The 26,614-nt window shown below is 37.6% G+C and overlaps 1 long non-coding RNA gene across 3 annotated transcripts; it reads right to left on the minus strand.

Annotated features, from left to right (window-relative positions):
- Nucleotides 1-312: 312 nt before the first annotated feature.
- LOC102402496 lies at nucleotides 313-26,207 on the minus strand. 3 transcript variants are annotated; one of them, XR_006549076.2, is made up of 7 exons: nucleotides 25,623-26,207; nucleotides 20,222-20,334; nucleotides 17,165-17,286; nucleotides 14,075-14,229; nucleotides 12,619-12,724; nucleotides 6,857-6,935; nucleotides 313-979 (listed from the first exon to the last, which is right to left on the minus strand). It is a non-coding gene; the product is annotated as an uncharacterized LOC102402496 (long non-coding RNA). The 3 variants fall into 3 exon arrangements; XR_006549073.2 differs by lacking the exon at nucleotides 6,857-6,935 and adding an exon at nucleotides 18,941-18,991; XR_326045.4 differs by lacking the exon at nucleotides 6,857-6,935.
- Between the last annotated feature and the right edge of the window lie 407 nt (nucleotides 26,208-26,614).

Here is a 26,614-nt window from a genome sequence, read left to right on the forward strand (position 1 = left end):
GTGGGATCTTCCTGGATCAGGGATGGAACCCATGTCTCCTGCATTAGCAGGCGGATTCTTATCTGCCAGGCCACCAGGGAAACCCCAGAAGGCTTTTATTAAAACATATTTGATCAGTTTATAAGTAGAATCTGTTGTATCAAAAGAGCTTACCAGACCAATTAACATGAAAATGCTGATATGTCAGTAAGCTTTACAATGTTAAGATTGTGCTATATAGTCTACCGTGATGCTGGGAAAGATTGAAGGCGGGAGGAGAAGGGGACGACAGAGGCTGAGATGGTTGGATGGCATCACCAACTCAATGGACCTGAGTTTACTCAAGCTCCGGGAATTGGTGATGGACAGGGAGGCCTGGCATGCTGCAGTCCATGGTGTTGCAAAGGGTCGGACATGACTGAGTGGCTGAACTAAACTGATACAGTCTACAGTTGTGAACGTATCAGAACCAGCAATAAAATAATAGTCAAGGGCATCCTTTTGATTTTAGGGAGCATTCCCTTATTTACAAGTATACAGCTTAAAGAGGAATTCCAATATTTAATGACAAATTAGAGAACAAACAAGGAAATTCACAAATTATAAGAATGAAATAGTTAAATGTCAACATTTAGGAAAAAATATTTTTCACTATTATTTATAAATCATAGATACAATTTTTGTGTTTCCATTCATTTTTTAGTGATTAAAACAATAAAATTATTTTTAAAATCCTGTAAACATTTTTAAAGCATAAAATATTACAAAATCTCATGACATAAAAATCAAACATTCTTCTATAGTAATTATTCATATTTTAAATGCATGCAGAGCACTGAATATTTGCTTTTAAGTGCAGAATACCTTTTAAGACTCTGGAGAAGCATGCTGTTGCACATATTTTATTTTATCCAATTAGTCCAGAGCATTCATCTTATACCTCTTCATTGACTTCTTCTTTGAGAAACTTATCTGATGGGCACTGAAGTTTTCCTTTCATCTTAAAAAAAAGCACATGTAGATTTTAAAATTAAATGTTAATATTATCATTAGTTCTATAATAATCAGAGATCAAAAGTAACCCCTTTCTCTTTTTCTCTCTCTCCTCTTCCTTCTTTCTCTTCTCTTGATACAGTTAAAATCATCTTGAGGGTATCTTATTAAATACCCTCTTATAGATGTACGCAGTTAGATACTCACAATAAGATTGATTTTAATTGTATTTATAAACAAGAATAATTTTGTTTCTCATGAAGTTCTCACTAGGTACTCTAGGAATTCTGAATCTGAAGAATAGTCATCCTGATCATTACTTATACTCTTGGACTAGACCTAAAAGTCCCCATTTTGTCATAGTGGAAGGAGGCAAGGAGTGGGGCAAGGAGCCTTTAAACAGCAGCAGAAACAGAAGCAGATCAATAAATCAGCATTTTAGCAGGAGGTGACCCTCACTCATCCATAATGACTCTGAACAGCCACTCTAAGACTCAAGGGAAGAAGGCGCAGGGAGGGATTTAGGAATTATGATGTGGACAGTACAAGCTCTTCCATCTAGTGACGGAATCTCAAAGGAGCTCATATCAACTTCTATCTCTCTACCTCCTTATGGGACATTCTAGACACTGCGTGAAAAACTCTTCCCAAAACAGTACTATTTATTTAAAAAGTAGACACTTTATGCAGTCACCCAAACCCCTACAAATGAAATTTCCATTGACAGTTTTTCCAAGTGGTATGATGGATTCATGTGTATTACACAATTACTCAGAACTGTTTTTTTTTTTTTTTACTTATAATTATTGATGCATCTAGAACAAAGTTAGCAACTACATGGTTAGTCAGTGTCAGATTTTTTATAAGAAATTCTGGGAGATACACATTGCATATATAGATGAAAAAGGCATCAAAATAAGTAACATCAAAACGAAGTATATTTCAGAATGTTTTTCACTGCAGTGGCTCTTCTAGTACAATCAAGAGATTTTTAACAGTCTCTTCACTAAAAGAATTAAAGATTTTTGATTTGTGCTTAGCAATGAAAAGGGCTTCCCTGGTAGCTCAGCTGGTAAAGAATCCACTGGGAATGCAGGAGACCCTGGTTCAATTCCTGGGCTGGGAAGATCTGCTACAGCAGGGATAGGCTACCCACTCCAGTATTCTTGGGCTTTCCTAGTGGCTCAGCTGGTAAAGAATCCATCTACAATGCAGGAGATCTAGATTCGATCCCTGAGTTGGGAAGATCCCCTGGAGAAAGGGAAAGGCTACCCACTCGAGTATTCTAGCCTGGAGAATTCTATGGACTATATAGTTCATGGGGTCACAAAGAGTCGGACACAACTGAGAGACTTTCACTAGCAATGAAAAGCTTCTCAGAAACCTTGATTATCAAAAATACAAGACCAACTGAAAAATATTTAAAAAAAAAAATCTTTAGATGATTTTTAGCCACCCACCACAAAGCCACTGAGCTTAATTTTAATGACTTGAAGGGATGAGAGATTATGTATATCATACAAGTTTCTTGGTTCATTTTGGATTGCTGTGGCAAAAATGCCATACACAGTTTCTCACAGTTCTGCAAGCTGGTAAGTGCACAATGAAAACACTGATGAATTTGGTATCTAGTAAGGAACCTTCCCAGATTGTGGATGGCCATCTTCACACTGTAACCTTACATGATGGAAAGGTGGTAGAGCTCTCGTTTTTGTTTTTAAGGGCACTAATCCCATTTATGGAGACTCTACCCTCATGACCTCACCACCTCCAGATGCCCCCAGCTCCTAACACCTTAACTTCCGGGGGTTAGGATTTCAACATGTACATTTCTGATAGACAAACATTCAGTACATTGTAGCAAGGTTGTAGATTGGGTCAGATACAGAATTTTAAATTTACCCTGAATGAGATATCAGATCAGATCAGATCAGATCAGTCGCTCAGTCGTGTCCAACTCTTTGCGACCCCATGAATCGCAGCACGCCAGGCCTCCCTGTCCATCACCAACTCCCGGAGTTCACTCAGACTCACGTCCATCGAGTCAGTGATGCCATCCAGCCATCTCATCCTCTGTCGTCCCCTTCTCCTCCTGCCCCCAATCCCTCCCAGCATCAGAGTCTTTTCCAATGAGTCAACTCTTTGCATGAGGTGGCCACAGTACTGGAGTTTCAGCTTTAGCATCATTCCTTCCAAAGAAATCCCAGGGCCAATCTCCTTCAGAATGGACTGGTTGGATCTCCTTGCAGTCCAAGGGACTCTCAAGAGTCTTCTCCAACACCACAATTCAAAAGCATCAATTCTTCAGCGCTCAGCCTTCTTCACAGTCCAACTCTCACATCCATACATGACCACAGGAAAAGCCATAGCCTTGACTAGACAAACCTTTGTTGGCAAAGTAATGTCTCTGCTTTTGAATATGCTATCTAGGTTGGTCATAACTTTCCTTCCAAGGAGTAGAATGAGATATAGGGGAATCTGAATGTTTCGAAATTGGAATAAACTGTAAAAGAAGCAGGCTCAGAAAAAAAATTTGTTTCTAACAACATGAGGTTTTAGGAGACTCAGAGGTTTCTCTCCTTCCTAGCCCATAGGAATTGCGTGACGTCACTTTCCACCCAGCACAAACCCTGCATCTGTGAACCATCGCCACCACCGCAACTTCCTTGGGGGAGATGGCCGCAGACCTAAAAGAAGGAAGCAAGGCACGCACTCGGGGCGTAAGTGTGGAGCACACAGTAGCACAGTGTGTTTAAGGAGCTGGGAGGGTTTATCATTCATTCATTCAACAGGGATTTATGAAGGTCTTATGTGTGCCACACTGGATGCTGGGTATAACGGTGAACCAGTTGGACATGGGCTCTATATGCAAGAAGTACTGTGTGTGTGTGTGCTCTGGTGGGGAAGAAAGATACAATGCTAATCACACTGTAGATCTGAAAAACTCCAGATATGAACAATGGTATGACAAAAAGATAAAGGTACTCTAAGAGTATGTATCAGGGAGACTGATGTAGCCAGAGTGGTCAGGGAAAAGACCTTGGAGGGAAAGAGAGCTCAACTGAGAGCTAAAACATGAGCAGGAGCTAAGTATGTGAGAAAAGGAGAGTAGTACCTTCCAGACAGATAAAACATTGTGTGCAGACCCCGGGGCAAGTCTTGGTCAAAGGGAGTCTGGATAGCTAGAGCGAGGAGGGAGAGCACATGTGGTCTGGGATGTAGCTCCGGTGGTAAATCCATGGGTCATGCTTAGACCTGTGTGTACCCCACTGTCAGCACAGATCCATGGAAGCATTTTAATGGGAGGGTGGGCAGAGTCAAATGTTTTTATTCAGAAATTATCACACTGGATACTGAATAGAGATTGCCTAGAAGCTTTGATAAATATGAACTACCTAACAGGAAGGAATGATGCTAAAGCTGAAACTCCAGTACTGTGGCCACCTCATGCAAAGCGTTGACTCATTGGAAAAGACTCTGATGCTGGGAGGGATTGGGGGCAGGAGGAGAAGGGGACGACAGAGGATGATATATAGATATATATTTACATATATATACACATATATTTTAAATTATATATATATATATATCAATGTTTAGTAGAAAATGGATTGCCTAGTCATTACATGTTGCCTTTCAAATTATATATTTCAAATTCAACTTCTTTGGCTTAGAAGAATCAGATTTTACTTCTTGATAGATATACCCACATACCTAAAACTCGACAGTTTATTCAGTTTTTTTTTTAGTGACTAAATATGACAGACATTTTTATTCATGATATTTAAGAATAAAAGATCCCAGAAAGTATATGTATATATACCATTATCAAAAATGACAATCATTGTTTTAACTTTCAGACCTAAGGTGTTGACGAAACCAAACATAAACTCTGTATGAGCAAAATTAGTCTTTTAAGGATAAATTCAAGAAAGAATTTGGTCTAATACCAAGTGGTCTAATACCTTGAACTTTCCTCTAATACCCAGGCCTTGTCCTTCCCCAGGGCCTTGGAACATGCTATTCACTCTTCCTAGAAGAGACATATCAACAGTATAATATTTGCTGAATGAGTGAATGAGTCAAGGATTTCCCTGGTGGTCCAGTAGCTAAGACTCCATGCTCCCAGTGCAGGGGGCCTAGGTTCGATCCATGGTCAGGGAACTAGATCCCACATGGTGTCACGAAGACTTGACATGCTATAGCTAAAGATCCCACATGCCACATCTAAAACCCAGCACAGCCAAATAAATAGACATTCTTTTTTTTTTAATGAATGAATCAGGATCTTCTTAAGGATGTGGACTATACTAAGTATGCACTTCCCCAAAGTAGCTATAATACATGGTATCAGCGTATAGATTTGACTTCCTAGTGTAGTGATGCTGCACTGGGAGATTCCCCTGGAGGGGACAGTTTGCAGCGTCTGCAGGTCTCTGTGGTCGTTGTAACTGATGGAGTGCCATCAGCAGCTCTGGGGTCGAGGCCAGGGATGCTGGGAAACATCCCATAATGCACAGGACAGAACCCACAACAAACGACTTCTGGTCCCAGATGTCAGTAGTGCTGGGGTTGAAAAACCTTGCTTTAAACTAATACATTTTCATTAGGAGCAGTCAGTTTTAGTAGCTGTACTGGGCCTTTGAGTCTGTCACATTACATAAATAAATAAGTAATACTAGGACAGTGAATCCTCTTCATGAAAGACTACTGTCATATCCTCAGGGATTGTGTGTTATTTCCATCAGAGTCGATGCCCCTAGTCCACAACTTAGGAACCCAGATTCCCCTGTTGGTGAGTATCTTGCTTACTTCTTCACAACGCTGAGATGAACCCTGCCTTTCCATTTGTTTCTCCAATGGTAAAATGACCAGTGATCTCCAAAGCTGAAGGCAGCTCTCTGCACCAAAGTGAGACCCTCTTCCTCCTCTACCACTTGACTAGACTCCTTTTTCATGATAGCTAAGACTCAGCCAGTTATGGAGACATAGTTCATTCTATTGAAGTTCACCATAAATTTCAAGAGGATTAGGAGTATATTGCCTGTTTGTGAAAATCAGGAATCTGTGGAATTTTCAATATATACACACACATACATATTAACACACCTTTTATACAAAACTACAAGACCACAAGGCCTTGCTATATAAAATATCCAGATATCCATTTTATGAGACTAATATACACCTGAAAGATGCATTGATTCATTAAAAAAAAAAAAAGTGTAAGTGAAATGGTCATATTCACCCAGGAAATGACCTGAGTGGGAGGTGAAGTATTTACTACCTGATTTGGGTCATTTAGGAAATACTTAGAAAAATAAGAAAATATGCTTCCTTAGCTTATTTTTAAATTACCTTCTCTCCCCTAAATATTTGTAACTCTCTGCAGACATGCAGTCAGGCTAATACTGACATGTCCCTTAAGTGGCCCCACACTTTCCTTTTCAGGCTGTAGGAGGTTAGTAGGTACTTTCTGACCTCGTGAGTTTTCTAAGGCCTAATACATCCTACCTTAGAAGAGTACTTTGATTTAGTACTTCAGGTAACAGCCATGCACTAGATGTTTTATGTTTTAGAAAACGAAAGTGTCTAAACTATTATGTTCCAAATTTAGTAAGATAAAAAGAATTTCCTTTCTAGTGAAAAACATGTTTCTGCATAAAATAATTGGCTCTCACGGAAATTACCATTCAAAGACCTAGGAAGCAGAGAATCAGTCATAAGACTGGAATAGTTAACAAGAGGCTGTTGAAAGGACAATTAATTTATAATGCTTGGACTTGAGGTGATTATGGACAGGACACTTTCTGTCCTGTATTTTCCCAGTGACGGGGCATTTGCAGACTAGCCAAGTGTTACTGAGTTGAAGAATCCGACTGACCTGACATTCCAGGAAATTCTGATTTGGGGGCACTGAGTAGCCTGGCGATGACATCTTTGGGACCTCTCCTCCAGCTCTCCTGGAAGCAAAAGCAAATTCTGAAACTGATAGTTCATTTCCCTTGGTTTAGGAGTATCTGGGTTGGGAGCTGGGATCTTAGACGTGTACTGGCCTGGAGGACTTGCACTGGGACAGCTTGGCTCCAGAAAGGCTCAGGGAGTGGGTACAGGCCCATCTGGGGCCATGCCACTCTTAAACTACACCCAGAGAACCTCCAGGGTCAAGAATTCTCCAGGCAGTGTTGAAGCAGTTACATACTATCCATTTTACAGGTATGCATTCCAGTGTTTCCAATAGCAGAGCTCCCTTTATTTTTTTAAACTTTTACATTGGAGCCTTGGACTGCAAGGAGATCCAACCAGTCCATTTTGAAGGAGATCAGCCCTGGGATTTCTTTGGAAGGAATGATGCTAAAGCTGAAACTCCAGTACTTTGGCCACCTCATGCAAAGAGTTGACTATTGGAAAAGACTCTGATGCTGGGAGGGATTGGGGGCAGGAGGAGAAGGGGACAACAGAGGATGAGATGGCTGGATGGCATCACTGACTCGATGGACGTGAGTCTGAGTGAACTCCGGGAGTTGGTGATGGACAGGGAGGCCTGGCGTGCTGCGATTCATGGGGTCGCAAAGAGTCGGACATGACAGAGACGGAACAACAAATATTCTTTAAAAATAAAAACTATTTTATTGTGACAGTTTTAAAATATAAAGAAAAATAGAAAGAATACCACAAAGAAGACTTATATACTTACCATCCAGATTTAACACCTGTAAACATTTTGCCTTTTCTGTTAATCTATAGGTTTTATTTGTATTGTTTTAGTCACTAAGTCATGTCCGACTCTCTTGCAACCCCAGGGACTGTAGCCCACGAGGCTCCTCAGTCCATGAAGATTCTCCTAGCAAGAATACTGCAGTGGGTTGCCATTTCCTTCTCCAGATCATCTTCCCAAACCAGGCATGGAACCTGCATCTCCTGCATTGCAGGCAGATTCTTGTCCACTGAGCCACCTGGGAAGCCCAATCTAGATGTATACTCTCTATATAAATTTATACTTGTATCATTGCTTACACTTACCTTTTTGACTATAACACTTAAAATAATTTATATATATCATTATTCTTTCCCCCAAATTCTTTAGTGTGAGAAGAAATGCTCTCCATATGATCACAGTAGCATGATTATATCTAATATCAACAATAATTCCATAATAAAATCAGATACCCAGTCTATTGGTCTACATTCCAATTCTCCCACATATCTATTCATGAGGATTCAATCATAAGGCACTCAATACATTTGTTGTGTCTCTAAGTCTTCCTAAGTCAAGTAGTTTTTACTTTTTATTTCTGCCCCTGCTATTAACTTCTTTAAGATATCAGACCAGATGTCCTATAGAATGGTTTACATTCTGCATTTGTCTGGGTGTGTTTTCATCACATAATTTATATTTCTCTATCACCTATATTTTCTATAAGCTGAAATTTAAAACTAATGTCATGGTTAGTCACAAGTTAAACACTTTTGTGAAAAACAGTTCATGGAAAAATCAGTATTTCTTGTTGCATTTAATTTACAGAATGTCTGTGTTGTTCACTAAGTAGTGCCACTAGATTAATTCCATTAGTCAGATCTTTCACCACAAAGGTATGTTTTCTCTTTTTCAATTAACAAATAATCTGTGGGGAGATACTCGACATTATGTGAATATTTTGTCTACCAGCATTTCATCAAAAATGTTTACAGCCATTGAAGTTTCTTCCCTTGCTGTTTCATTAAGATTAGCAGTGATTTTCTACTTTTTTTACATTTTTTATTATTATCCTATAAATAAGTGAAAAAAAAAATGTTTATCAACTAGGGCCACTTTTTAAAAACCCTCGAATCTGTAGTTCTTGTTGAAAAAACAAGATATCATATCTTGTTCTCATCTTTTTTTGGACTGTCCTGGATCTTCACTGTTTTGAGGGCTTTTCTCTAGTTGTGATTAGTAGGGGCTATTCTCTTAGTCATAGTGTTCAGGCTTTGAAGTGTGATAGCTTCTTTTGTTGTGGAGCACGGGCTCTGGAGCATTCAGACTTCAGTAGCTGTGGCATGTGGGTTCAGGAGTTGTGGCTCCCGGGCTCTAGAGCACAGGCTCAGTAGTTAGCTGCCCCGTGGCATGTAGGATCTTCCTGGGCCAGGATCAAACATAGCCTCCTGAATTATTCTCATCTTTTAATTACCAGTTCTCAAAAGTAAGGAATTTGTATATTCGTCATCTCCACAGGTGATCAATGAGTTTGTTTGATTTATAGTCTCTTTCCTTAGCCTTACTATTAACTCAATGATGTATATTTATGTAATGGATTCCAGTGAATTATAGTTATTATTATTGGTGTTTGAACGCTCCCAATTTGGATCAGGAGGAGTCACTCTAGGCTGGCAACTGTGTCCTTTTAACACAATCTGTTCATTCTTGAATACCTTCCTCCTCAGAATATGGAGGGCACTCACGCTGTTAAAGGTTTGGCAGTCACCATTCCCTTCCACTTCTTTGCTTCTTCTTTTAGAATCAGCCATTTCCTAAGTGTCTCTGATTCCTTCAGTGTGAATAATAATTAGAAAATGAAAACTGGGTGTGAGGAGTGCTGACTTCCACAAGGAATATTATGGTTTTTGGATGGAGAGAGCTAGAAAATATATCTTGTAAAATTACATTTTTATTTGATATTTTCAACTCTTTAACATTACATGGTTTTAAATTTGTATGCATTTTTAAAAATTTGTATGCATATATCTCTTTTTCTATATTATTTCAACTCTTGGATCTTAAACAGTACAATAATTACTATGAAGACAAAGAAACTGAGATAATTTTAAGGTTCCTCAGCATTTTTAACCTTAGAATATATCTCTTAAGAGTAAACAGAGTATGCAGTATGTTCTAACATCATTCTGACGCGAATACGTATATTTCAAAAAACTTCTCAGTGCTCCATATTTTTCATTTGTCCTATAAAAACCATCTTTTTATACTTCTTCCTTTCTCTTGTTTTAGTGTAGAACTTTTAGTAGCTTCCAGTTAACCTCTAGTATGAAATCTGATTGAATTTGGTTCTTCTCACCTTTTCCCCTCCATTTCTGTCATCTCTCTCATTACCTGTAAAGCAAGAGTCCTCCCTTCAACAAAAGAAAACTTCTGTTCTCTGACACTCCAATCCAGATGCCAGTTCCTTTGATTACTTCCTCACTTTCAGAACTAATCCATCATCTTCCTCTAAAATTAACAGGGTCTTCTCTAGTAATACCAGAAATTATATAGTTTGAAAGACACTTGATCATACTTTTATGCTGTTTAAGAATAGTTCTACAGTAGAGAAAGTGGGAGGAATTTGGCTAAAACTATGCCAGTTGAGTGTCTAGTTTGATCAAACCCTCAAAATAATGGCTGGGCTCTCTGTTTCTTTCTTCCTGGCACTGTGGGCTCTTTTTTGCAATCTTTGAGCATTGTGGGAAATAATTTCATAATGCATTTTTGCCCATTAGAAGATCTGCAGTGTTTTTCACCATGACCTTGGGTATTTTCTTTCTGCAATAACTTTGACCCTCTCCCAATATTTATCATTTACTTAATAAACGGTCTATTTCTCACACAATGATTTAGGGGGAAATTTTGTGAAGCAGAAATTTTGCAGTGCTCCATGTAAAGTTCTTCTATTTCCATAAACTCCACTAGTAGTCTGCCCTGATTCTTGTGGCAAATCGACTTTTTACTTCAAAGACTCAGTAACAAGATAAAATGATATTAAAAATGATTTTAATTTACCTGAGAATGTTATCAAAGTATGCTACATATCCAAGAGTCACATTTTTAAAATAATGAGAGCAGAGTTGATTACATACATTAGACAAGAGTATTTAATGAAATCTGTACCGATGTAGATCCTCTAGCACTTGAACAAAATACTGTAAAATACTGACTTAATGTCTCCTATGTGATTCTTTGCATTCCATTTTATCTAATCTCGTGGTGTATACCTTTGACAAGAACCCTAGACGGAATAAATAATATTAATTGAAGAGAAACTGAATTGCAGTAAGTTTGCAAGGAAATGTAAGTATACAGAATTCAACAGCATGCAAAATCTTTAACCCTACTGGCTTTCAAATGGATACTGTTGTGCTTCATCCTATGCAATATTTCACTTCCTATGTGCATTTTAAGGGCATCTCACTTGAAAGAAAGCAAACAGAATACCGTGGAGAAGAACATATAGAAATGTTGTTTAATTCTGGGTATTATGAAACTCTTCACACTGACCTTGAAGATTTATTACTAATGAAAAGGATCAGCATTATTTGTAGGTTCACCTTAGGAATGCTGAAATCTAAGAGCAAGTTGTGAAGCTCAGACTCGAAGATTCTTTTTAAAAATCTGAAATTGAGTTTTTCTTTGGGATAAATATTAACTGTAGACAGAGGAACCTATGGAGGAGACTGAAGATCACAGAGAGAACTAGACATTAAAGGTGTAGTAAAGCAAAAGAGAAGAAATGAATTAAATTCACAAAATACTATCATAGTGTTCTTCAGCTACTGAAGAACAGAAGCAGTAATGTTTCCAGATACAGACATCTTAAATAAGAGCATGTGGGTATGCAACAGGTGTGGCAGTCAGATAAGAAAAGCATCGTGAAACAGGAGAGAAGTCATTTTCCTGCAACTTATTTATAGTCACCAGGGCTGTAAAGGTACCGGGATAAGGGGGGTGGGAAAATCAATCCCAGCCTGTGAGAGAAAAACTCAGTACTGATTTTGTAAACATTATACATTGAAACCGTGATACCATTATTCCCCTTCATTTCCCACTGTTCTTAGATATAAATCGGCCTAGTGAAGAATTCTCATTGATGCCAAGATGCATTTCTTGGTAGTTGTCAAATGTTGTGAGACAGCTGTAAAGCTGCTAAGAGTAATTCAATTTTAGCAGATTCTAATGACGTTTGTGTTGACAGAATAATATTCATGGCATGTAGCCGGACGGAGCCTCATGGAGATCTAATAACCTTCTGGCCTAATGTGAATGCCTATTATATCTCCCTAAAGAAGCAAGGAGAGTTATTTGAAACAACGTACAGAAACACACTGTCCTCTGTTTCTGAAATTTCCACTGGGCAACCAGCCCAGATATCAGTCCGGTTACAAAGTACTGTACACTTTAAATAGGAAAAACAAAATCTAACTATAGACCAGCAAATTGTTGGAGCATCTTTAAACTCTTTTCTCTCCCTAAGAATTCTGAGAACAGTTATAAGAGCAAGAGAAGGAGGAGAAAAAGAAACATTTTCTTTTTCCCCTTCCATGAAGGAGAGGCTATGAAATCATAGGGAAAAAATGTTCTGACAAAATACAGTGTATAATCTTTTCAAAATACCCTGGATGGCCCTTTACCCTGAGTGCTTCAACTGTGAAAATAATATGACTTAAAAATTGTAAAATGCATCTTTTAAGAATTCAACTTTTAAAGCAGATTAGTTACAACACTGTGGCTCTTATTCCCACAGCATCCCTGAGGGGCTTAGCTTACTTTCTCACGGAAAAAGCAATGCTGTGTATTACAACTCCTAGAAAGAACTTGGCCTGCTCTTGAAATAGCTACGTAGTATTCCCCAAATAAGAATTTTATGACTCTGGGAATCCCAGGGTCACAGATCTCACCCCCAGGGTCTGTAGTCCCACGCCAGCTTGCTGCTTCTCCTTTGAGGGAAGTCAGTGACTTGATGCTGCCGTGAACGCCAGTCTTTCTGTGAGGTGACCCAGAGGCCTTGTGAATCAGAACGGAGCGGTGTTTGAAGAGGTCAGCAGGAGTGAAAAGAATAGACAAGAAAATCAAAGTGAAAGTCAAAAGAAAACCCATCTATTCTGGAGCATGCAAAATCAAATATAGAAAAACTAGGAAAACTTAATTTCTCTATACAGCTATTGCTGTGAACCAAAATGCATTTTCTGCTAATTCTTTTAAAGGGTCTGGTAAATCATCCAGCCTTAGAGATCTTCCTTGATCATGTATTTTTCTCCCCATGTTATACAGCTAGAGTGCTTGGAGTATAACTTAAGTGAAAATAAATTCAGTAAGACTCTGTCTCCCCTGCCTGAGGCATACACCTCATTTGCTCTGTTCACCTGGCACTTGTCACACACTGCCTTATTCCCGGAGTTTATAGATTTGTCTGTGTCTGTCTTATTTCCCTTAATGAGGCATAAAATTCTTGAGCACAAGGACCCCATCTTATTCAGCTTGTCTCCTTTAAAGGTGATAGATCCTGAAGACGGACCTGAGGTGGTAAGGTAAACTGGAGCCACAATCGCATAGCCCGCAGAAAACAAAATTACATCTCAGAGAAATGCCCTCATCTTCTCCTTCTCAGACACTGATGACTATTTCTACAGAAGAGCAGGAATATCCTAACAGAAAACTGGATGGATGTGGCCATAGTAATGGATTTCATTTTTAGAAAAAAAAAAAAACACGTTAAAATTTTTAATGTACCTTTGCTCTTCTTTCCCAAAATAAATTGTATATTTAGCCTCAGGGCTGCAGGGGGACAACCATAGTTATGCATGTTTGGAAGTCAAGATAAATTTCTTCTATAATAGGTCTACAGAGAAGGCAATGGCACCCCACTCCAGTACTCTTGCCTGGAAAATCCCATGGACGGAGGAGCCTGGTAGGCTGCAGTCCATGAGGTCGCTAAGAGTCAGACACGACTGAGCGACTTCACTTTCACTTTTCACTTTCATGCATTGGAGAAGGAAATGGCAACCCACTCCAGTGTTCTTGCCTGGAGAATCCCAGGGACGGGGGAGCCTGGTGGGCTGCCGTCTATGGGGTCACACTGAATCGGACACGACTGAAGTGACTTAGCATTGCATAGCATAGCATAATAGGTCTAATATTTCTTCGCCACCATTCAACTGGGAAGTAGAAGAAAAGGATACTTACACTTGTTTGTGAAGAATGCGTGTCATTCTTCCAGTATTTCTAGAGTAACTGCACTAACTGCATCTCTTCTAAGTAAAGGCTTGGTCTTTTCAATTACAACTCACACCACCCTCTCATAGGTATGTACATAGCATACATGTGGTTCACCTTATAGGTAAAAAAAAGTTTTACCTGTTTATGCATTTCTATTCTACTTTGTTCTAGAAAGGAATTCTGGCAACTGAGTAATTTGCAATAGAATGATCCCATAGATTTTTCCATAAGTCTGTTGAATGGGCTCCCCAACAACACTACCATATGCAGTTTCTTTGGTGGAATGTGAAAGCCTAGAAAATAAAAAGCCAACAAAGTTATTAGATGTAATTTTAAAAGGATTCGATTTGGAAAAATATGTAATGAGAAGCAAAATAGAAATATTGAAAATAGTCAGAACTTAACTAGGGAATCCTAGATAGACATGAATATTGAAAAAGGAAAGTGATATCACATACGTTACTCTTTGTGTTGTCATAAAGCCAGGCCAAACAATAAGAAAAAAGTCTGTAGACAGTAATTTGGCCTGAGTCAGAGCAAAGTCTCCATCATCCACGAAGATTTTTCCAATTCTAATTTATCTAATTCCGTGAATATTGACAGATTTGTTTAAAGAAACACAATAATACAGGAAAGAAGCTAGAGGGAACTTGCCAATAAGCAAAATATGTCAACTTCTGTGCCAAGTTATGTTGCCAATGCTCTTTAAAAGTGAGGCCCAGAATTACTATTAAGTGATAATAAAAAGGAAAACCATATGCTCAGGGCCAGCTTGGTTTACTGGGGGAGGGTAAATTTTGCCTTGTACTTTATACATTTATCAGTGATTTCTATTATATAGTGGACTAACCCAGGTTAATATATAAGCTTTAATTGATTTTTTTTAAAGTCAATCTATGCTGATTAACTTACTGTTTCTCTTGCCAAAAATTTAATCATTAATTCATCATGAGTCACTACATAACATTATAAAAACATTTTATTTGATTATTATAAATCCGTATGTTGAAAGAAAATTAAATCTAGCAATTTTTCAGCAAACAAAAGAAGAAAAACAATAGAGCCTTTAAAATGATCTCTCTGAAAAGGTGTAACCAGATTGGAATAATTGTAGACTTCTTTCCCTAGAGTTAATGTCAGTCTACACAACAAATTATCTCATACACTAGCTTTGGCTCACACAGTTATGATAAACCCAGAAGATAGTGGGGAAGTCACCATGTTAGCCCATTCTCTCTAGAAATATTTGGCTTCTACAATACTTTATCCACTTATGGATCAGTTCAGTCACTCCAGGCTTCCCTATCCATCACCAACTCCCGGAGCTTGCTCAAACTCATGTTCATCACGTCAGTGATGCTATCCAACCATCTTATCCTCTGTTGTCCCCTTCTCCTCCTGCCTTCAATCTTTCCCAGCATCAGGGACTTTTCAAATGAGTCAGTTCTTCACATCAAGTGGCCAAAGTATTGGAGTTTCAGCTCCAGCCTCAGTCCTTCCAATGAATATTCAAGGTTGATTTCCTTTATGATTGGCTGATTTGATCTCCTTGCCGTCCAAGGGACTCTCAAGAGTCTTCTCCAACACCACAGTTCAAAAGCATCAATTCTTTGGTGGTCAGCTGTCTTTTATAACCAATTTATATGCCATTTTGCCATATGCTATTTTCATAGATGACTTAAAAATCTTTTTTAAAAAGTATCATGGTATTTTTAATGTGGACCATTTTTAAAGTCTTTATTGAATTTGTCACAATATTTCTTCTGTTTTATGCTTTGTTTTTTTGGCCATGAGGCATGTGGGATCTTAGCTCCCCGACCAGGGATCGAACCCTCACCCCCTGCATTGGAATGTGGAGTCTTAACCACTGGACCACCAGGGAAGTCCCGTTACCCTGATACTTTTGATCCAAAAGTTATTTGACCTATATTTCAAGGCGCAGTTCACTGTACCATGAGTCCAGCGCACAGGAGTAGACAGACGAAAGAGGCCCTAATTACTCTCCTTTAATTCTCCAAGCACATCAGAGTAACTCCAGGACCTAGTGTCACAAAGGAAAGTCAACTGTTGCTTTCTGTTTCAGGTGGGTGTGTGAACACAACCCTGGAAAGCTCTCCATCATGGGGGAAAGTTGGAAGGCTATAATCTGGGTGTTCTGCAAACTCCACACTTCTAAGATTTATATTTTGTTTTACAAATGAAAGTTTATTTTATTAAAGAAAAAAAAAAAAAAGCAGTGCAGCTCTGCTTGGGCTTGTTAAAAGGCTGTGTGCATTCCACAGTGGCTGCAGAGAATGAATGCAGAAATCAGAGCCCTGGGGTTATTTGCCTGAAAGGATCTAGAGAAATACAAAACTGCTTTCATAAAAGTCTTTCTAGAGATCAGACTGCTGTGATTAGGATGTGAAAATTGAGGGGTTTGCTTTCTAATATTTCCCTTTCCATGCTCCCTTCTGGGTCATGACAATTAATTGGCCTACTTGGGGCCAAGTGCAGCTAGCTCTGTGATAATTGCTAAAAAAAAAAACAAAAAAACAAAAAACGTGGAGTCAAAATAACTCCTTGGGAATTTCACTTTTCTGTCAATGAGAGACTCCAGGACAAATACTTAATCTGTATCTGATACATTCTTCCCAGTTACCTTTACAGAATGACTGAAGGGTCCACATGTTAGCAGTGGCTTTTTTCAAAGTTTGTACATAAAAAAAAAAAAAATGTATGCAGTCTGAGTTTGTATTATTAAACACTGGAGTGGCAAAATCTTTTTAGAGCTATAGTATTGAGTCTTGCTAACTTTCATCTAGTTTGCCCATGACTAAAGTGATCCATGTGGATTAAGGCAATAATTCAATCTGAATGTTTGCTTTGTATTTTAAAAACAAATGAAATGTTGAACAGTTGTCAGGTGTTAGCTTGATCTTTATTGTAACTCTTTGCTAAGATTACGAGGATTACACTGAGTACTTGAGGTAAGATTTGAATAGTGGCAAATACCAGGATACTGTTATCTGGTTTCAGCATCAGTCAAAGAAGTATTAAATAATCAGATAATGTCTCGGCTGCTCTCAAAACATGAAATCCCTTTATGCTAATCCACACATGCTACCAATCAGGAAGCGACCACAGAAACTACACAGAAAACAGTATATGTGCTTCTATTCACAGATTGTATATTCAGTATAAATTAGGAATTAAGATACTCTGTTCTGATTCATCCACGCGTCTTACCTTTAGGCAAGAAAAAATACCCACGGGTTACAGGCTCTCCCCTGGCCTCCAAAACTCACTGTGAGATCTCCATTCTTGCTTCCAGTGATTCCTTCCTGTTTTTCACCTATCTTTAAATCCAACTTAAAAGAGGAAAATATAGTTATTAGTGTCATGATATTTTGAATCTAAATTATACCTTCAAAATGATTTTATCCATTCACTTTATAGATAAAGAACTGAACCTAATAGAATTATACTTCATTTTTAGTAGAAATCAAAACTTTTGATCCACAGCTCACTTATATTTTCATTATACCAAATTAGTTTTGAAAATTTATTGTCTGCTCTCTAAATCATTCTCTTTGGAGAGGAAAACACTTAGAATTTTTTAACAAAGCTCTAGAACATTGCTTTCCATTTTCATTTGATGATATGGGTGTCATTATGCACATTTCTGGGCTTCCCTGGTGGCTCAGATAGTAAAAAACCTGCCTGCAGTGCAGGAGATCAGGGTTATATCCCTGGGTCTGGAAGATCCCCTGGAGAAGGAAGTCTGAGAAGCAAGGATTCTAAGCATACCAAGAAGCCTACATGTTTAATATACAGTTGACCCTTGGACAACACAGGTTTGAACTGTGCAAGTTCACTTATATTACAGATTTTTTTCAAGAAGTATATTGGAAAAATTTTTGATTTGTGACAATTTGAAAAAACTCTCAGATGAGCCTTGTGGCTTAGAAATATCAAAAAATTTAAGAAAAAATTAAGTATGATATGAATGCATAAAATAAATGTAAATAGCAGGCTGTCCTTTCATAGATAGGTGAGTAATATTTAATATGAAATGATGAAATTACCAGACAAAAATTTTTAAACTATAATAAATATCTTTAAGAATTTAAAGGAAAAGGTGACCTCATAAGTAAATATATGAGGAGTCTCAGCATAGCAATTAAATCTATTATAAAGAATCAAATGGGAAAGTCTGGAATTGAAAAGTATGCAATCTGAAATAAAAATTCATCAGATGAACTTCACAGCAGATTGGCAACCACAGAAAAAAGGACAATGAAATTAAAGATAAAAAATTAGAAATTATCCAACCTGAAGAACAGAGAATAGAATATTTTTTTTTAAATGCAGTTACTTGTGGAATGACATTAAGCAGTATAACATTTCATGTATGTTTTTTTGCCAGAGAGAGCATTTCTTCATATTTGTTAAAAACCATCAACCCAAGATCCAAGAATTTCAGCAAACCCAGAACAAGATTAATGCAAAGACAACCACAACTAGGCACATCTAATCAAGCTGCTGCATATCAAAAATAAACACAGTATCTTAAAAGTAGTCAGAAGAAAAGACAAGTTTTATACAGAGAAAAAACGATTTAATTGAGAGCTTCTCATCGAAAACAATAAAGTCCGGAAGACAATGAAATGGCGTTTTTAAAGGGTTTTAAGAAGAAGAAGAAAAAAAACTACCAGCCAGAATTATAATACTCTTTTTTCTAGCAGAAGTATCCTTCAAAATATGAGTTAAATCGATTCAGATAAAAACCAGAGAGAACTTAGAGCTAGTGACTCGTCACTATAAGAAGTAGTGAAGGGATTTTTCAGAATAAAGAGAAATAACACCCAAGGAAAACTAGGAAGGAAACAATAGCAAATACATGAAATGATAAATATATGGGTAAATATAAAAGATTTAAGATAAATTTGTGTTCTAATTCAGGGACTCCTGTCATGGCATTCTGTCTCTGCCCCTCAAATTTTGATAATTCTGGTTACCTACCCTCGTCTTCAGAGTACCGTGAAGTTCTCACTGTCTGCTTCGGCTGTTTTCCTGAGGGAATAAACCAAGGTAACGCCCGATTTCTTTTTCTCAAGTACTTTCTGTGTCCTTGTTCTCTGATATATTCAAAGAGTTGTTTTTTATATTTTCTCAAGGTTTCATATAGTTATCAGCAGGAGGGTCAACCTTATAAGCTCCTCAGTCATGGCTGAAACAATGTCAGCCAAGCAATCTTTAAGGAGAAAACCAAAGCTAACAACCTTAACTCTGTATTTCAAGACATGAAGTTATAGCAATTCATACAATGTGACTTAATGCAAGGAGAAAAAATACACAAGTGGAACATAAGAGTCCAGAATAGACACACGTAGATGGAATTAAATTTACGACAAAGATGGCACTATCTCAGAGGAAATGTACAGACCTTTCGAAAACTGATACAGGGGAAATTGGAAATATATATATATATATAGTATGTATAAAATCTCTCTACCTAATTCACATTATATGCAAGAAGCATCTTAGGTAAATTGTAGATCTAAATGTTAACTGTAAAATAATAAGGTTTCTTGAAGTAAACATGGGAGCATATTTGAATTATCTTGGTTTAGGCAAAGACCACTTAAACTAAACATGAAATGCATTAAACAGACAGGAAGATATTTTAGAATTACACTATTCTGTTCAACGCCAATAAAAGTGAAGCCACAGAGTTAAAAACTGTCTTTGGTTTTTGTTTTGTTTTTGCCACAGTTAAGGATAGAGATAGGACTTAACACTTACCAGAATAAATATAATGTATTGAAATTTAATATAAGAAACTGCAGTAGTAAGTGTTGTCAAGGTTATGTAGCAACAATATCTCCCGTATTTTTGATAAGGAGAGTAAATTAGTGTTGTGGAAACCATCCACAACGCTAATCACAACCCACAGTGCTCCACAGTCTTAAAAAAACGAAAGCAGCAAACAACCTCCTCCATACAAAATAAACAGAAGTAATAAGAGAGGCTGAGGGGCTGCTTGCAAGAGTGAGCTGGCTGGCTCCGCTTCACTTCTAACCAGAATGATCCCGAGTTAAATGGCAGGGAAGGGCCTGAGAGCCAAGAACCAACGCTGCTTTCAGAGAGAGGACGGCAGTTGGGTGGGAGAACTCAGAGGGATAAGATACAAAGGAACAAATAAATAGAAAGCAAATATTAGTGAAAGCCATAAAACTCAGAGATTCTATTTCTAATATATGCCTTAAAAAAGTATACTTATGTTTATTAGAAGGTATGTACAGGAATATATCTAGTTGGACTTGTCTGGCGGTCCAGCGGTGACAACTTCATCTTCCAACGCTGGGGGTGCAGGTTCAGTCCCTGGTAGGGGTGCTTGCCTCATAGCCGAAAAACTAAAACATAAAACGGAAGCAATATTGTAACAAGACTTTAAAAATGGTCCACATCAACAATCTTCAAAAAGAGTATTTATATTATTTGTAATAGCCAAAAGTATGTAGTATAATCAACTAGATGCACATCAATCATCTAACAGATAATTAGATTTTCAGAGAGTTATACAAAAGAATACCATCCAACAAAGAAAATGAGCAAAATCATGCCATTCACTATAACATGGATGGATCTCACAAACATAATATTGAGCAAAAGATGACAGAGAAAATCGAGAATAAAGAGCATTTATTTATATTAATTTATATGCAGATCAAAACAGAAAAAAGTAATGATGTTAGAGGTCAGGAGAGTGGTTATTTGGGAAGAGAATCAGAGACTGGGGAAAAGCATAAAGGAAACATGTAAAGTTCTGACATTTTTTACCTGAATAAAGGGTACAGAAGCGTTTCACAGGAACAGTCTTTGAGCCCTACTTTGTGGTTTGTATGTTTGTATTTAAGCATACTGCGCTTTGATACAAGCAGCAGCATATTAAACCTGCAGTTTGGTAGAACAGAAGGTGTAGGTACAATGATGAATTGGCAAGAAAGAGCAACAACAGCAAGGTTATAAAGAGAATTGTTTTGAATTGGGTTTTTCTAGGGCAACAGCTTTCAAACAGTTTTAAAGCCCCAAACTCACATTGTGTATGAGTGTATTTATACTTATTTAGGTATATATAAAAAGTGAAAGAGAACTTTTACAAAACAGTACCATACCAATAGCAATATACTCTGGTGCCTTCTATTCTAGTTACTTTTTTAGTTATCTTCCTCAGTCTGAAAAAGGACATCTACAAAAAACTATGGTTAACATCATATTTATTGGAGAAAGCTTAAATGCGTTCTCCATGAATTTGGGAGTAAGACTAAGATGCTCACTAACACCACTACCAGTTAGCATAGTACCAGAGGCATTACCCAGTGCACTTAAGCAAGAAAAATAAAATTAAAAGACTGGAAAGAAAGTAAACTTAAATCATGGCAGGATTATAGAAAATCCAATGCTTGGTGGAGATCATCTTCAAAGCCAAGATTGTCCAATTTTCTAGTTTATCATTTTAATTAATAATTGATAATATATTTTCAATTAATGAGAAAACAGCATGTGTTTAATACATACACATTTATGGAGATAGGTACAGATATTGCATGAGAGTGAGATTCAAAATTCTAAGCGCAGGTAAGCTTTGAACCAAAATTGTAAATTATTATAACATGCTTTTCACATCTGAAATCATTACAGTTTAAAATCTCTTTATCAAATTTTCATACAAACTACTTCTTTGAATAAGTTTCTTATTATGCAGACTTAGTATACTGTTACAGAACTATTAAATATAATAGTTTAAATGCCCAATGAATGCTGAACAAAGTTAGCTTAACTATGCTAGGAATAAATATGTAAGTTATCAAAGGCCAGGTACAGACTTAAGTACTATGAAGAAGGCAAATACTTTCTAAAGCTTGTCTTTCCATCTTCAGCTCTATTCTGCTTTTTATTGTCATGTTATCAAGAAATTAGGTGTGTATGGGTTTGTGTGAGTGTGTGTGTGTGTGTGTTCTGTAATGCTGGACAACACAACAAGTGCTCTGTAGTAGCCAATACATTTCTAGGGCAAAGGAGCTGGAACTTTAGTACCTGGTAGCCTCTGGGAAAACTACCTTGGTTAACAGGAATCGATCCAACAGTCTTTTTGGCTAGCATCCAACTCAATAGGAGGTCACATTTTTCAAAATTGAGTTTTTAGTTTTGTATGTGTGTTTATTTTGGAACTCCATTGGGATTTTCAGGATGTAAGCTTGTATTACGTTTTAAATATATTTTCATAAAGATATTTAGATGTTCTCTTTCATGTATAGTTTGAAATTAAGTTCAGAAACTCAAGACACAGATATTCAGTGTGTCTTAACCCTTAAAGTTAATGACTTCTAATTAACCCAGCAAGAAGCTAATGACTTGTAATCACTTGCCAATTGATTCTGAGGTTTGGTTTTGTTTTTGTAAAATTAGTCGAGATGAAACAGAGAGCTATAGCTGGTGGGGGAAAGGCAGAGGAAGATCCAGGTTCAATAAGTCACTCACAAGGTGAGTTCTAGAAGATACTCAGGGTGATGGAAAGCATACTTCTGGTCTTTTGCCAATTATTATGAGACCCATGAATGTTGTTGTAAATAAAGGTGCATGTATTGGAGACTAGATAACTGAAACATTGAGAAAATCATTATCTGCTGCTGCTACTGCTGCTAAGTCACTTAAGTCGTATCCGACTCTGTGCGACCCCACAGATGGCAGCCCACCAGGCTCCCCCGTCCCTGGGATTCTCCAGGCAAGAACACTGGAGTGGGTTCCCATTGCCTTCTCCAATGCGCGAAAGTGAAGTCGCTCAGTCGTGTCCGACTCTAGCGACCCCATGGACTGCAGCCTACCAGGCTCCTCCATCCATGGGATTTTCCAGGCAAGAGTACTGGAGTGGGGTGCCATTGCCTTCTCCGAAATCATTATCTAGTATCACTTAAATGATCTCGGAGAAGGCAATGGCACCCCACTCCAGTACTCTTGCCTGGAAAATCCCATGGACGGAGGAGCCTGGTGGGCTGCAGTCCATGGGGTTGCTAAGAGTCGGACACGACTTAAGCGACTTAGCAGCAGCAGTGCTTAGCACTTGCAACAATTCAGCTAAAAAAGAGGAATATACATGTAAAATTGTGCATCAGATAACTGATTTTATATTTCACTTACAAAGATATATATACTTTGGTTGATGAAACTTGTTCCATAAGATGATAAAACATGAATGATTCTGAATCACATAAACATTTATTAAAATCTGTCCTTAGGCCAGGATCTGGGTGATCCATTGGGCATTGAAAGATGAATAACCCACAGCCCCTTTCTCCAGGAGTTTATACTGATTAATAAATAATCACCTAGGGTACAGAACTCTATAACAAAGAAATACTTTAGAGGATATGAGATTTGAAAATGCATGTGTAATCCTCTCAGGTCCTTCATACACAGCACATATATATTTTTATACCTCTTAGAATTTGCCAGTTACTGCCCCCTGGAGGAGGGCTTCCCTGGTGGCTCAGACAGTAAAGAATCCGCCTGCAATGTGAGAGACCTGGGTATGATCCCTGGGTTGGGACGATCCGCTGGAGGAGGACATGGCTACCCACTCCAATATTCTTGCCTGGAGAATCCTCATGGATGGAGGAGCCAGGCGGGCTACAGTCCATGGGGTCGCAAAGAGGCGGACGTGACTGAGCACGCGCATGCACACGCGCACATACACAGAGATAATGAAATTCAGGAGGCTGACAAAGGAATTTTGTCAGGAATAAGGAAGATTTGGTATAACAATGATGTTGGCTAATCTTATTTGACTTGTAAAAAATGTTTCAGAGAATATTCAAAAACAGTCCCTACAGCTGTAGCTATAGAACAAATATCTAGCTTAAGATGAACACTATTCAAAAATACTATGTATTAAAAACAGTGGTTTGTGATTAGGTATAATTGGTTGTACTAGAGTGATAAGAAACTGGAAAAAAACAGTCATTATTCGTTACTATTTTTCAAGATAAGAAAACATACAGAGTAGCCTGACATTATGGAACAATTTTCACAACCATGATGTTAAAAAAAAAAGCTGTACTGATAAGGAAGATTTTTAAAATAAAGCAAAAAAAAAAAGTGCAGTGCTTCAAACACAATCTTTTTTTCCCCTTTGATCATGGTTAAGGGCAATTCAGCCCTGTAATTATTTTCCAACAGAGAAACAAGAAAGTTGGAGTTATCAGCAAATCAGCAACACTGGACACTCCTGAAGCCTTGGCCCTTTCTGCCTCTATAAACATGATCAGTACTTCTTCCTCAGTCCTGCAGCAGAATCACCCACTGACTCCCGCATTTTTAGCTGACACCCCTCTTTTTAAGTGCCTGCCAAAGTATCCTACTTAACTATTATGGCAAGAAAAAAATATCAAATTAGGAAAGTAAAGAAAGAATAAGGCCATTGTCTGTGCAGTTGCCTTCCAGGCTGGCCTGTCATTTTCTCTGGGAGGGAGCTCTGAACTGAATTGACTGCCCGAAGTCTTAGGTTCTGTTCTCACACCAACCACTATGATTCCATGTGAGCTCAGCCAAGCTCTTTGATGTCACCAGCCTTTCCTTTTTCAGAGAGGAGACTGGTTGTGTGTGATTGCTTGTTTTGAGTGCAAGCGTCTGGGTACAGCTAATCAGACACCTGATGGGTTTGACTTCTTTGGGGTGTATCATTTTAATTTTGTTTTTCTGTTTTAATCAATGGTGTCAGATGATTTCAGTAATGCTGATATACATATATCTATGCCTATGTATTATGTGTGTATATATTACACATAATGTGTGTGAAACTTTATAAAAGGTAGCTTTATAATAAGCACATTGTTTATTGTACTCTGACCAAGTGCAAAGGCTAATTTGAAAATCCTTGGAACAATAGTCAGAAATTCCTATTTTTAAAGAATTCAATCACGCATCTGCATGCCTCTAAGGACAGAAATGAACATGACAGTTCAGCATGATAACGATGACAGTTTGGAAAATAAACTCCTTGCTTTTCCTTACAAAACAAAAACTGAAACATGACAGAGCTTTGTTGTTGTTTTAGACCAGAAGCTAACATGTCTTCTGCTTTCTTCTCTCATCTCCCAAAGCCATTTTCCCCTACGACTATCTCAAGGGAGGATCTAGTCTGAAAACTCAGGCAAGTTCTACCCTAACTGCTACTTGCACCAGTAAAACACAGTATGCTGTCCTTGCAAGTAAAGGTAAAGATCATCAGTCAATCTTTCCTCCAAATTACACAATCCTCTGAGTAAAATTAATAATTACAGACGCAATTATGCTCTATTAGCATGAGTAAAATGTTTATGCAAAGAACCTTAGCTAAGTGAATGCAAATGATGGTAGATCACAGGCACAGACACTTTACTCTGCTGTTTCCTCTGCCAGGAAGGAAACATTCTAAGATCTTTGCCTGCTTTCTTGCTTCTCATTATGGAGGGTTCGGCTCTGATGCCATCTACTGAGAATGGTTATTCTTAACTATCCCATTTCATGAAGTACCCCAAACTCCCTGTTCCATATTACCTTGTTTGATTTTTATAGCACTTTGATCTTTAGTTCCTGTTCTTTTGTTAACTGGCTGGCTGTCTCTCCCATTAGCCTGTAAGCACCATGAGAGTTGGGGACTTACCTCTCTGATTCACCACGCCATTTCCAATGCCCAGAATCATGCTCGGTGTACAGTAGGAATGCATGAATATCCAATTGGTGAACAGATGAGCAAATGAAATGCTCATATTTTTGTTGTAAAGGAAAAGATTACATAGGAAAGGATGAACAATTGCAAACCAAGCTCAAGACTGATTTTACTTAGAAGTACTTGTAGTTTACCAGACAGTATTTATTATACACTTGAATTTTTAGACCTTTATTAATCTACCTGAAATTTTACATAAAATAGCCATCTTATGTAAGTGTAGAGAATATGCCCCCCCCAAAAAAAAACCCCACAATAATGGCAAATGCACAGTGTTACAGTGAAGTAAAATGGCTTCTCCATGTGACAACTGACTCAGAGTTAAATTTCTAAGTAATTAGAATCATTATCTGTTTCTCTTTAATCACTTTCTAGATTGAGACACACTAACTCTATCCACACTGTAAACTCATGAAACATAGCAGTTATTAATTAAAGTAGCAATAAAAGTTCATAACCTAGCTCCCTCATAGGTAGGTCCCCTATCAAACAATGTAATACAAAACAACAGGAATTATTCTTTTTAATCTATGTTCTTATTGTGTTAAATGCTGTTGTACAATTTGATTTTTGAGTTTTCATTGAAAAGACCTTAAAAACATGGACAGTATTTTCTTGCCATGAAAATAAAAATCTGAGTTATATGAGTCTTAAAGTACTTTTCCTGGCTAATCTTCTTTTTGCTGTTAAAAAAATGTGATAAATTATTATATGATTCAAAACCATAATATAACTGAAGGAAATGATCATTTGAAAGGATTTTAATTAAATTATGTTTCAAGAGTACTTTCCTATGACAGTTTATTTTTCTTCGTATTTTTAAGTGTCAGATCTGCTATAAGCCAGAACTTTGGGGTAGCAAACTAGAAAAATTAAGTTATAGTTCACAGTAGGCATTTTCTTACACTTTGAATAGAACAGACCCC

This window comes from Bubalus bubalis, chromosome 1, assembly GCF_019923935.1.
Source record: "Bubalus bubalis isolate 160015118507 breed Murrah chromosome 1, NDDB_SH_1, whole genome shotgun sequence".
NCBI classification, from domain to species: Eukaryota; Metazoa; Chordata; class Mammalia; order Artiodactyla; family Bovidae; genus Bubalus; species Bubalus bubalis.